Source organism: Chiloscyllium plagiosum, unplaced genomic scaffold (genome assembly GCF_037043375.1).
Source record: "Chiloscyllium plagiosum isolate Xiang-an unplaced genomic scaffold, Cpla_swu_hap1 HiC_scaffold_21, whole genome shotgun sequence".
In the NCBI taxonomy this organism is placed as follows: domain Eukaryota; kingdom Metazoa; phylum Chordata; class Chondrichthyes; order Orectolobiformes; family Hemiscylliidae; genus Chiloscyllium; species Chiloscyllium plagiosum.
Genome location: NW_028270159.1, coordinates 43504739 through 43519226, shown reverse-complemented (window position 1 = coordinate 43519226; position 14488 = coordinate 43504739). Strand labels below are relative to the sequence as shown.

The following is a 14488-nucleotide window of genomic DNA, read 5'->3' as shown; positions in this document are numbered from 1 at the left end:
ACTTACCCCACAAAGGCAGTCTTACTGTTGGTGTACAGTCCAGCTGCCCCAGAGAGGTGTCTGACATGGGGGAGGGGTGTGGATGGTGGGTGGGGTTGGACGGGGGGGGGGGGTGCGTGGTTGGGACTGTGGGGTTGGGAGCGGGCGGGGGGGTGGACGGGGGAGGCGATGTTTGATGGTTTGGGTCGGGGAGGTGGGGTAGGAGCAGATGGGGGTGGTGTTAGATGGGGTTGGGGGGCAGATGGATGGGCGGAGTGGGGAGGGGGGCGGTGTTTTGGGGGCAGGTTTGGTGAGAGCAGACGGGGGCAGTGTTGGATGGGATTGGGGGCGGGGTGGGAAGGAGCAGGGTTGTGGATGGGTGAGGTGAGAGCAGACGTGGGGTAGTGATGGATGGGATTGGGAGGGGGGGGCGGGGGTGTGCGGGGTGGGACTGGATGGGATTGGAGGCTGGGCAGGCAGTGGGGGCGGGGGGGCGGGGTCTTGCGCGCAGTGTGCTGCTGCCTAGTCTCCTGAACGTGGAGAGATTTCACAGAAAACTCCAACCCCCAGAGGAAATCAATTAACCGAATAATCAATTATCCGAATGAAATAGTGCCCACCCATCTCGTTCGGATAATCGAGATTCTGCTGTACTTATCCAAATGTCTTTTAAACATAATTGTACCCGAATCCACCACTTCCTCAGAAAATTCATTCCACATGCAAACCATCCTCTGCATAAAAAAAGCCTCTTATGTCTTCTTTAAACCTCTCTCCTCTCACCTTAAAAATGTGCCCTCAGTCTTGAATTCCCCATTTTAGGAAAAAGAACTGCCATCAACTCTATCTGTACTTCTCATTATTTTATAAACTTCTATCAGGTCCTTGTGGCCCAGGGGAAAAAAAATCCCAGCCTATTCAGCCTCCTTTATAACTCAAACCTTCCATACCCAGCCACATCCTGATGAATCTCTTCTGAGCTCTGTCCAGCTTGATAATATCCTTACTATAATTGGGTGACTGAAACTGGACATAGTACTCCAGAAGAGATCTGACCAACATCCTGCAGAACCTCAATATAGCATCCCAACTCCAATACTCAAAGGTCTGATCAATGAAGGCAACCATGCCAAATGCCTTTTTATTCACCCTGTCAATATGATCTGGAATGCACTACCTGAAAGGATGTGAAAACAGTTTGAAGAGATACTTTTGAAGGGAAATAGAATAAATATTTGAAGGAGCATTTTCCCTGGTTTATAGGAAGAAAATGAGAATGGTGCTAATTGATAACCATAATTAAAAGAACTGGAATAGAAACAATGGGCCAAATGTCTTCTATTTGTGCCATAATTCTTTAGCTATAAAAAGTTATTCAACAGATCTTAGAACAGTTTTATTTAAGTGCATAAAATCCTCAAAACACTTTGGGGCTTTGAACATATTGTGTAGACTATGATCTAAATCATAATGGAAGTGGTGGAAAGTGGTCTTTCAGTAGATTTCCAAGTAACTGAATAACTGCCATGTTTGTACTTTGATGACAAATAGACAAAAGTCTCCAGCTATCTTTTTTACTTTAGCCCAATGAAACCAAACCTTCAAGATTGCAATACATGTGAAAATTGTAAGTAGTACTCAAGGATTCATTTCTAATGGACAAAATAATTGGTTTGACTGTTAGTGAGATGTAACTCTTTGAGACATCCTTGACATTGTAAGTTGAAAGTGGTGATTTAAAGCATTTACTGTGTCCATCACTGATTTCCTAGTCTCTGCTATTGATTGTTGTATCAACAACTGTGTAGGGGGCGCTCAGGCCTTCAAACACTTTTCAAACTCTTAGTCATCTCCGCCCCTCTCTATCCACCTTTAAGACATCTCTTAAAACCAATTTCTTTCAAGAACAATTTAGACATCTGTTCTAATGTCTTTTCCATTTGCTCAGATTCAGTTTCTGTCTGATAAGACTCCTGTGAAGCACATTGGGGTTGTATCTCATTAATAAATAAATTAACGGTACTGATATAAACACAACTCATCACTGTCATTTCTATAGTTACAATGAAGTTTACAAAACAATGAGTTAATGGTAGTTGTCATTTCCCTCGGACAGAGGATTTCCAGACTTGGGGACAAATTGTTAAAGTGAAAGGAGAAAGATTTTAAAAAGACATGAGGGTCATTTTTTTTTACACAGAGTGGTTCGTGTGTGGGAATATACTTCCTGAGGAAGTAATAGATGCGAGTATAAATACAACATTTAAAAGACATTTAGATAATTACATGAATCGGAAAGGTTTGGAGGGATATGGGTCAGGAGCAGGCAGGTGGGATTAATTTAGTTTGGGATTATGGCTGGCATGGACTGGTTGGACCAAAGGGTCTGTTTCTGTGCTGTATGACTTTATGACACTATGACTCGAAGTCAACATTACAGCCTCATATCCTCTGGTAAACACACCTTCTTTCCAAACAGGTCAATGGCTTTGATGCATAAACCATAGAGGTATGTTCACCTGTCCTTCCTCATAGAAACCAGAACATGATCGTATCAGAATTTGAGGCAACCTACCTAATATTTCTGCAAAGAAACGAACAAAAATGGAACACCAAAAAATATCATATCAAAATCAAAAGGATAAAACTAAATTTCGCAGTACAGGGATAATTTTCTTCTCCAGTTGCCATATCAACAAGCTAATAGTTGTATAGCAGCAGCCCAAGTCTTAATGCAAAGGACGACAGTGAAATCTCACACAGTACACAACAAAATTATCCTATATGCTACCATTTTAGGCTTAAATGTTGATACCAACATAAGAGCACAAGAACGTAATACAAGGCAATTATGTGCCTTTATTACCCAGCAATAAAGTGATGCAGTGCATTTACCATTGTCAATTAGCTACTCATAGTAAATGAATAAAAACAGCTGGAAATAAGCTAGCAATGGCCTTTGATAATCAGGCTCTTTCATTTCACGCCAAAGAGAATTGCAGTCAAATAAAATAAAGGTGTAACAAACACAAAATTAAAATGATTAACAAAGAGGAACTAATGGGAAAACATCCATGGACAGTAAATGAGCATAATCTATGGGTTAGCAGGATATTGTCTAAGGAACAGCGAATAATAGGTTCACTGCTGACAATATGATTTCTTTTATATTGGTGAGACAAAAAGCAGACTGAGTGATTGTTTTGCAGAACACCTCTGTTCTGTCCATAAAATGACCTTCCTGGTGCTTGTCATTTCAATGAGCCATCTTGCTCACAGGTTAGCATTTTCATCCTGGGCCTGAGAAGATTTTATTAATGAATGACATAAAACTGTAGAAAGTAGACTTTCATAGAACCATAACATCCATGGACAATGCAGGAAAAGGTCATCCACCCCATCAAGTCTGCACCAGCCCTCTGAAAAGCGGGCACCCTCCCCCCCCCCACGTCATACTGTAACACCATTGGGGTTTTAAAACAGCTAATCCTCTTAACCTGCATATCACAAGGTACTATGGCCAATCCACCTAAACTGCACATCTTTGGACTGTGGGAGGAAACCTGAGCACGTGGAGGAAACCCACATTGAGATGAGGACAATGTATAAACTCCACACAGATTTTGTTGTGTTTATACAAATTTTGAAACCAGATGAGGATCATGACGTGATTCTGATTTTACTTCTGCTGCAGGACAATGCCTTGAAAATATTAGTAATGAACAGTGAAGATATGGTTAAGGTGCAATGGAGATACTAGCATCCTGTCTGTGGGTAACACAAATCAAGGGAAGAAGACGGTGTGAATATTGTTTCGATGAAGTTCTAAAGTATCACTCTAAGTGAGAAGTTTCTAGAAAAGGAGTTTGAGAAGTTGAAAGAATGCTTATCAATGTGTTAAAATGAAGGGCTGCAAAATTGTAGGAAATGCAAATTTTCATTCAATAGCTTTGCAGAACAAATATCCATACTCACAGCCTAAGCCACTGAAAGGCCAATTTAGACCCTATGGAATTGCAATTGTTGTTCATTGAACACAATTAATTCCACAGAAACACCACATGGATAATAAGACCTATGTTCCTTAAACATTCTTATGGATTAGATGTGAGGTATTACCCTGGTAGTGAAATAGGTTTGAGGTCAGATTTCTATCAACTTCACAATGACATTAACATGAACACTGTTCACTTGGAAGAATATCTCTCTTATTGTTGCCATGTTCAACCATTCACTTCAAGGACATCATTAGACTTTTCAGGAATGTGTGAACAATCAGGCCAGTGGACAGTTAGCTTCATATCTGCCATTGGGAAAGTGCTGGAATCTATCATTAAGGAATCTATAGCATGGCGCTTATAAAATCGTAATGCAGTCACTCAAGTTCAACATGATTTTGTGAAAGAAAGATTATGTTTTACTCACATTTTAGAATTCTTTCAGGAAATAACAAGCAACACGAATTAACAGGGAAAACGATGGATCAGATATACTGAGATTTCTAGAAGACTTTAAATGAGGTGCTATACTAATGTATTAAACAGAGGACCGGTTAACTTACAGGAAGCAGCAAATAGGCATAAACGGGTCATTTTCATATTGGCAAGACGTATGGACTGCCACAGAGTGAACTGCCACTGAGATCTGTGTTTTGCCTCAAATACTTACAATCTACATCAATAAGAAACCAAATGTATGTTTGCTAAATTTGCTGATGGCACATAGATAGGTTGGAAAGTAAGTTGTGAAGGGGACATGTGTAGTCTGCAAAAAGAGTAATATTGCTATGGGATTGATAAAAAAATCTGGTGGGTTAGGAATAACGGGAGAAAATGTCAACTTGTCCACTTTGGCAGGTGCATGGCACAGTGGCTCAGTGATTAGTACTGCTACCTCACAGCGCCAGGGGCCCAGCTTTGAGGTAAAAACAATGACTGCAGATGCTGGAAACCAGATTCTGGATCAGTGGTGCTGGAAGAGCACAGCAATTCAGGCAGCATCCGAGGACAGGCAAAATCGACGTTTCGGGCAAAAGCCCTTCCTGATGAAGGTGGGGTGGGTCTGTGTGGTGTGCACTTTGGAAGGTTAGTGTGGGTTGAATGTCCTGTTTCTACCCTATAGGGGTTCTATAATTCTGATAGAAAACAGCATATTATTTAAATGGAGAGACTGATTGCAGAACTTTGTGGTACAGCAGGATCTGGGTGCAGGCAGGACAAATAGGCTTCTGTCCACAATCAGAATAGTCATGATCTTATCGTAGTCAGAACAGGCTCAAGGGGCTGAATGGTCTACTGATTTGTCTCTTTGCATACATGTATGTTCATTTAACATTGGGGTTAATGTGATATGGTTCAGCTGTCGTCATAATATGGTCCACCATCTGGGAATATTAGCCTAGCTAATATTTTAATCACTGCATCTGGATAAAATATAATTACAAGTGAGCCTGCGCTTATAGCAATCGTGCGAATGCATAAAAATCACCATTCATTAGAGGCAGAGAATGGATATTGCCAAGACCACAACTGTTCCATGCTTTGACATTCTTTCAGATTTACTTGTTAAAAAACATAAATAATGCTTTCTCATATTTATGTAATGCAACCTCTATACAACAAGAATCTGATTAATTGGCAGCATGAGACTTGGAACACTGCATATCTGCTTTATTAACTTCTTAATGAATATTAAATAGGCAGTAGCTATCTATTGTGGAATGAATGTGTTTATTTTCCTTTTATCATTTTGACATAGAATTCTAACAGAAAGTATGCAAGACCCACTTGATTTAAAGTCAGCACCACATCAGTATGCATTTGCATTACTGATGGCTCACATTGCTTGTTGAAGTTTCTTCCTTTGCATATACTAATAGCAGAAACTAAATAGATTAAAACTCAGCAAATCAATATGAACGCTGATCTAAATTTGCAGTAATTACCCACCAGTAGCTGGAGGGTCTTTTGCTTCTATGACCCAAGTTCTACAATATCTCCTCCAAAACACTTTGCCTTTTCCATCTTCCCCTTTAACGTGGTCCTTAAAATTTTCATCTTTGGACAAACATTTGGAAGCTCCATTCTAATGCCCAATCGCATTGCCCTGGTGTCACTTTTCTTTAATGATCACTCTCTCAGAAAGTTGTACTATCTTAAAGGTGCGACATAAGTTCATACATAGATTTGTTGTTGTCGTCAAATTGGGGACGTGGCATGAAACCCTCCTATGAGCTCAGCTAGATTTCATGAATCATTGGTAGCAAGAGCAAGTAGCTTAACCTTCAGCTCCAGTGAATGGCCTTGCCTCTGTCATGTTTCAAAGCAATTCAGTTTGTTTGGAACAGAGGTGATTCTGTTTCGCGGTTGCAGGACTGTGACATGCGTCAGACAAAGTGTGTGATCACAGCACTCTTTCATTTTGATGATACATTTCACTTCAGGATAGATTTAGGGAGGTTGCGCTTCTGGCATGGAAACTTACCATGCAAAGGGGCAGCATGTTGGCTCAGTGGTTAGCATTGCTGCCTCACAGCACCAAGGACATGAGTTCGATTCCAGCCTTGGGTGACTGACTGTGTAGATTTTGCACATTTTCCCTGTGTCTTCATGGGTTTCCTTTCACAGTCCAAAGATGTACAGGCAAAGTGAATTGCCCAAGGGAAATGCAGCATTGCAGGGGTAGGATTGGTCTGGGTAGGCTGGTCTTCAAAGGATCAATGTGGACTTGATGGGCCACTTGTCCTGCTTCCATTCTGTCAAGATTCAATGATTCTCTCTTATGTTATCTTTGATTCTCCAGCCTGCCTCACAAAGGTTCTGAAAAAAAGCCTTTTTGAATTTATATTCATCAATTACAACAATCCTACGAATGTTTACTTGCTCCAATTAACTCTGGATTTCTTTTTTACTATTTTTTTCTAATTAACTTGCTCAGAGATGTTATTACACACCCCTGGAGTGGGTAAGACTTGAACCTGGGTCTCTCAGTTTCGGGGTAGGGACACTATCACTGCACAATGAGAGGGCTCCTGTAATTCATTTTACGGTACCTTTGGAAAGCGTAGCCAGCTAGTGTTCATTACATCAAACACTCAGTAACATCTGAATATTTAGCACAGTTTCTGTAAAATGGTTATAAAATGTATATGCTCCCTGGAGATATCAAATGCAGTTGAGAGGTTAAAAAATATTAGGCACTTTCACATTCTCATACACCTTTATACAAACCTCCCATATGCTGATTGCATTCCCTTTCAAATTTTAAACTATCATTATACAATATTGTACCAATTTTAAATTGAGATACAGACCTGAAGTGTTACACATAGTTTAAACCATGAGTCTTTGGTTGTGGAGTCTAAATTACATTTAGAATCATTCAGTTTTATAGTAAGTACATGTTATGATCTTGCTTGAACATTGGGATTTATGTAGAAATGCCATCCACAATCTTGTTTTGAAATCCCTCACAGTCAGATTTATTGCTGTAGTAATACACATTATGTACTATCGAGAGAAAAATAATCTCTTGTCTGTGATGTAAACAAAAGTTTCAGGTTTTGGAGTATTCAGCAAGAGGCACAAAAATCAGACTGAAACAAGCAGTGAAAAATATGCCAGACAAATGGAATCAGTGTAGATAAGAATGTTGGCCTGCCTGAACAGGCTTAAACAATGCAACTTCAGTTTCCTTAAGAAAAAGAATTTTGGAAGCTTCAGAAAATGAGTTAAACTGACATTGTTGGATAATGTCAGAGTATAGTCAAGATTGGAGTGGTGCTGGAAAAGCACAGCAGGTCAGGCTGATGAAGGGTTCCTGCCCGAAACGTCAATTTTCCTGCTCCTCGGATACTGCCTGACCTGCTGTACTTTTCCAGCACCACTCTACCTTTGACTCTGATCTCCAGCATCTGCAGTCCTCACTTTTGCGTAATGTCAGAGTATATCCTGTTTTGTGATACCAATTTCACAAACACTTACTTTAAAAAAAAAATGCTTGATTAAATAAACTCTGACTTTAATTTTCCAAGCAACAACTTGTAAGAGGACAGCAATTTGAAGGATTCATTTGATTGAAATATGTGTGACCAAGAAAGGAGATTGTATGTACTGATAGTAATCACAAAGATTTTTGTTGCATGTCCAAATGATAAAATCACTGGGGGAAGTTCAAACAAGGTCATAGAATCCCTACAGTACAGAAACAGGCCCTTCAGCCCAACATGTCCACCCGACCCTCTGAAGAGTAACCCACCCAGACCCATTCCCCTGAATGATGCATCTAGCCTACACATCCCTGAACACTATAGGCAATTTAGCACAGCCAATTCACTTAACCTGCACATCTTTGGACTGTAGGAATAAACTGGGACACCCAGAGGAAACCCACGCAGACAGATGGAGAATGTGCAAACTCCACACAGACAGTCCCCCGAGGCTGGTATCGAACCCAAGCACCTGGCACGGTGAGGCAGCAGTGCTAACCACTGAGCCACTGTGCCACCCAATACACTAAAGGTACACTGTAGAATTTGCCATTGTAGTTTGAAATAAAAATTAGGTGTCCTCATTGACAATTATTGCTTAAATTAGATTTTGAGAGGATAATATGAAGCTTCCAATGAAATGTCTTGTCCACTTTGCAAATAAAAGTATAAACATACTTGAGAAGAGTTATTCGGTGCTTTACCCCAGTAGTTTGGTCACCTGCTTAAGGGTATAATCAGTAAGAAGTTGGGTGATGCATAACTCTACATCATATATTTGTGATTTACAGGATCATTGTAATAAGCTGGTCAGTCACTGGATGCATTGCATTGTTCGAACTTAATAAAGATGTGAGTGCTACTTTGAAGTATCAGTGTTGCCTCATCATTTCTCCACAACTCTCAAGACTGAACAAAAGAGTAACCTAGCAGAAATAGAAGGTTATACTTTACACGAGCATAAGAAATCAATGCATGCAAAAAAGTTACACAGAATGGAATATCTACACTGACTGGAATAAAAACAGGAGAGGAAATCAGAACTAAGCTTTCAAATCTGATATGACTCTTTAGAACTTCTTTTTTAGTTCAAGGGTATTTTAGAAATTGGTGGGTTTGTACTAGCTGGAGTGCCACAATAATTAACCTCAAGCCTTACTCCACTGCATCTTAAGCTTGTTCAACCTTACTGCTTTGTTCCACCATAGTCTCCATTTGAACATCGCTGGTGTATCAATGAAGTACTTGCAAGTTGGCTTTAAACGAAAATGAAAATTATTGAGCAATAGAAACGGAAGAATTTCAATAAATAAGACCAAATGATTTCACCTTCACAGCTTCCATGAAACATGAAAATTATTTAATTTTATCATGAGTATGAATGCAATATCTATTGAGCAATTGATGATCGGTTCACCAGATAGTTACTGCATATATTTTGGAAAACCAGGCTGAGAAACTCAGTTTTGTTTTCAGGCCAAATAGTAAAAATCCGCAACAACCCTTTGTTGGTTAAGTCCAAAATGATTTTGCTCGTCCTGATCTCTCTCTACTGCTCTGAAATTTCTTTACCGCCAATGTTTTTTGACTTTTCACTTAAAACATGCAAAGGCCTTTCTTAATGTTTTCTCTGGCCAAGTATTTGCATTTTTAAATAATTGCCTTTGCATTAAGCTGAAGTGAAAAGCCCTTAAACCCTCAAATGTAAGTGAACTTCCAGGTTAACTGCCAAACATCAGCAGACAAGTGATGATCATTTGACTACAAATTTAGCTGAAACATTGTGAAAGTTGAAGTAGCCAAGTGGACATGGATTTTAAAATACTAAAGGAACTATATAGATTTACAAGATACTATATATGCTTGAGACATTCTTAAAAAAAATGCTTCTCAACTAAATACACTGGAGGGAAGATCTTACGAGGAAAGGCTGAGACTTGAACCTGTTCTCATTGGCAAGAAGAAGGCTAAGGGGGGGATTTGATAGAGAGACATACAAGATGGTCAGAGGCTTAGATAGGGTAGACAGTGAAAGTATTTTTCCTAGGATGATGATGTCAGTGTGTACGAGGGGGAATAACTACAAATTGAGGGGTGATAGATTTAAGACAGATGTCAGAGGCAGGTTCTTTACGCAGAAAGTGGTAAGGGCGTGGAATGCCCTACCTGCCAATGTAGTTAACTCAGCCACATTAGGGAGATTTAAACATCCTTAGATAAGCACATGGATGATTTTGGGATAGTGTAGGGGGATGAGTTGAGAATAGTTCACAGGTCGGCGTAACATTGAGGGCCGAAGGGCCTGTTCTACACTGTATTGTTCTATGTTCTATGTTCTATCACAGTTAGAAATTCGACACAGCTGGATCTACTGAACTAGAGAAAGTGCTGACCCACACCAAGCAAACATTTATGCACTTGATACAAGCTATCTCCCTGTAAGTGCTGGCTAGTTTGTTATGCTGCAATTCAGATGAAGAGGAAGTAGGAGATTTTATTTTGAAAACAATCTTCATCAGGTAAGGATATCTGTATTTGATATATATATATATATATAATCATAGATATTTTGGGTACAGAACCTGAGAAATTGCTCCCATTGCTATCCTTTACTGCAGGTGGAATGAATCAAAATGCTTTGTTGTAATGCCACCCTTCTAAACTAAAAACAGAGCAATCGGGAAAGGATGGGTAAAACAAGATTGAGTAGAACACGTGCTCAAAGTGTTAATACAGATTCATTTGCTGTACTGTCGGATCCTACACGTATCACTTTCAAAGTATTCACTGGTATATTCACTGGATTAAATATTTTTTCTGACTTCCCTGAGATTATACACCTGTGTTTATCTATTTTTGTTATTGATTTACCAATTGGTTAAAAGACATTGTTTTGTTTGTTAGCTTCTATCCTGATTGAAAACATAATACATAATCCCTTCACATTCCTCAGCTGAAATTAATTGAGATTTTTTTAAGAAGTATGTTCTGTCAGCAGGGTAAGATGCCATTTCTTCACCATGCTGGCTTAACTACGATCAGCCTGACTGGCCTATTGACCTTTTATAATCTTTGGTAACTTTCTTATGAAATTCAGTCTCAATTATTGAAAGTGCCAAAGGCATGCTTAAAAAACACTCCAAATCTAACTGTGAATCTGCTCAATGTTATTACTTGATCTCTCATCAAAATAAATTGATTTATTCCATTTATTCCTACAAAACTCTAAATAACAAATGTCATTAAATCTTCCCTTGACTTTCTCACTCCATTGGGAATTGTTGAACAGTTGAACTGTTTCCTCATAGCTACTGTTTCCATCCCTGGTATCGTCCTAGCCAATCAGCATTTTAAGTTTCACCTTATTGACACTGGTGTAACAGGGTATATGAAACATAATTACTGACAATTGATAATGCTCGAAGTAGGGTTTATCTACATGACGTCACAGGATTGATGCATTTATATGTCTCAGTCTGTCTGTTCATACACAAAGAAAAAGGATTATTAAATATCTTAAGGTGCTTTACAACAAATGGAGTACAGTTGCTATTGAAGGATAGGAATCATAGTACCCAATTTGTGTACAAGAAACTCTCACTAGGAGCAGTGTAATAATGACGAGATAAGTTGATTGATTGATCGTTTGATTGTTTGATTGATTTATTGTCATGTGCTCCAAAGTACGATGGAAAGCTTTGTTTACGAGCAGTATATGCAGATCATAGAGAGCAAGGATATACAGAACGAAAGGTTGAGACGAAGGCATACAGGTAACATTGCACTGGGCGTACAAGAGAGATAAAAGTTAGAAAGATCAGCATTATTTGAGGCTAGAGAGTCCATTCAATAGTCTATTTAAATGCCCTTAAAGTTGACGAGTCTACTACTATTGCAGGCAGTGTTTTCAACACCCCTACTACCTGCAAGGTTTGTGAAGGTTTGTAGCTCAGGTTGAGGTTTAGGGTGTAGCTTTGCTCGCTGAGCTGTAGGTTTGATATCCACACATTTCATTACCTGGCTAGGTAACATCATCAGTGGCGACCTCCAAGTGAAGCGAAGCTGTTGTCTCCTGCTTTCTATTTATATCTTTCTCCTGGATGGGTTCCTGGGGTTTGTGGTGATGTCATTTCCTGTTCATTTTCTGAGGGGTTGATAGATGGTATCTAGATCTATGTGTTTGTTTATGGCGTTGTGGTTGGAGTGCCAGGCCTCTAGGAATTCTCTGGCATGTCTTTGCTTAGCCTGTCCCAGGATAGATGTGTTGTCCCAGTCGAATTGGTGTTTTTTTTTCATCTGTGTGTAGGGCTACGAGGGAGAGAGGGTTGTGTCTTTTTGTGGCTAGCTGGTGTTCGTGTATCCTGGTGGCTAACTTTCTTCCTGTTTGTCCTACATAGTGTTTGTGGCAGTCCTTGCATGGAAGGGGCATGGATAAATAACTTATGAGACCGAACCCTATCAGACACAAAAAAAGCGGTACTAGTAAAAGGACTAAATTTCAATTACCGAGACGCTGACAATAAGGATTTCCTAGCAGCATTAGAAACCACATTGAAGGACAACAATCTCACTGAAGAAACACAACAAACGATCAGACAGACAGTTGCACCTACTCTGAACCGAAAGAGGGAAGGAAACAAACTGAACACACAAGAAAAGAAAGCCCTTAAAAACCTCAAAAAAGACAAAAACATCGTTATATTACCTGCAGACAAAGGTCGGCTCACAGTCATCCTGAACAGAAGGGATTACACAGAGAAAGCCAATGCACTACTCTCAGACACCAACACCTACCAACAGGTGGCACTAGACCTGACCCCACAACTAGGAAACAAAATTACTTTTCTCCTAAGAAAATTACACAATTCCGGATAATTAAACAAGACAGAATTCCTGAAAATGAAACTCGACGGGACCAACACTCCACGATTCTACGGACTACCAAAAATCCATAAACCAGGATCCCCCTCAGACCTATAGTCACACTACCCGGAACACCAACTTACAGACTGGCCAAAGAACTACACGCAAGACTGAAATACCTAGTAGAAGAGTCACAGCACTCCATCCACTCCACCTAGGAATTGCTAAAAATCATCAAAAACCCCAAAGTAGAGGAAGACAAAACAATGATCTCATTTGACGTAACAGCACTGTTCACTTCCATCAACATCGACCTGGCAAAGGAAACACTTACCACACGTTTCGAAGAGACCATCACACATACCCCAACCACCATCAATCACATTACCAACGAAAACATCATGAAGCAAGTGGACCTGTACCTCACCACCCACTTCACTTTCAACAACATAGTCTACAAACAAACCAACGGCACACCCATGGGATCTCCGCTATCAGGATTCATGGCAGAAGTGGTAATGCAAAGACTAGAACAAACAGCCCTACCAACTATCAAACCAAAAATCTGGGTCCGCTACGTAGATGACACCTTTGTCATCACAAAACAAAACACGATAGAAGAGAAATTTAACATAATCAACAACACCCTCACAGGCATAAGGTTCACCAAAGAGGAAGAAACTGACAACAAACTTGCATTCCTGGATGTCACAGTCGAAAGAAAGGACAACAGAGAACTACAAACCTGCGTATACAGAAAACTGACAAACACTGACCAAATACTTAACTACACCAGCAACCATCCCAACACACACAAACAAAGCTGTGTCAGAACACTATTCCAACGAGCCACCACACACTGCAGCACAGACGAACTACGCAAAACAGAGGAGAACCACCTATACAACATATTCAAGAAGAACGGCTACTCAATAAATACAGTCCACAGATTCCTCAAGAACAAACCACGACAAGCAGACCAAACACAGCCAGAAATCCTAACCACCTTACCATACATCAAAGAAGTTTCAGAAATGACACCAGACTACTAAGACCCCTCGGAATCCTAGTTGCACACAAACCAACCAGCACTCTCAAACAAAAACTAACAAACTTAAAAGACCCAGTACAACCCATGGACAAAACCAACGTCATCTACAAAATTCCATGCAAGGACTGCCACAAACACTATGTAGGACAAACAGGGAGAAAGTTAGCCACCAGGATACACGAACACCAGCTAGCCACAAAAAGACACAACCCTCTCTCCCTTGTAGCCCTACCCACAGATGAAAAAACCGCCAATTCGACTGGGACAACACATTTATCCTGGGACAGGCTAAGCAAAGACATGCCAGAGAATTCCTAGAGGCCTGGCACTCCAACCACAACGCCATAAACAAACACATAGATCTAGATACCATCTATCAACCCCTCAGAAAATGAACAGAAAATGACATCACCACAAACCACAGGAACCCCATCCAGGAGAAAGATATAAATAGAAAGCAGGAGACAACAGCTTCGCTTCACTTGGAGGTCGCCACTGATGATGTTACCTAGCCAGGTAATGAAATGTGTGGATATCAAACCTACAGCTCAGCGATCAAAGCTACACCCTAAATCCCTACTACTCTCTGAATAAAGAAACTACCTGTG

General features: G+C 40.1%; 1 pseudogene; it reads left to right on the top strand.

The window, feature by feature from the left end:
• The first annotated feature begins 11654 nt into the window (after positions 1-11654).
• Positions 11655-14246, top strand: LOC148146136 (uncharacterized; annotated as a pseudogene).
• Positions 14247-14488: the final 242 nt, after the last annotated feature.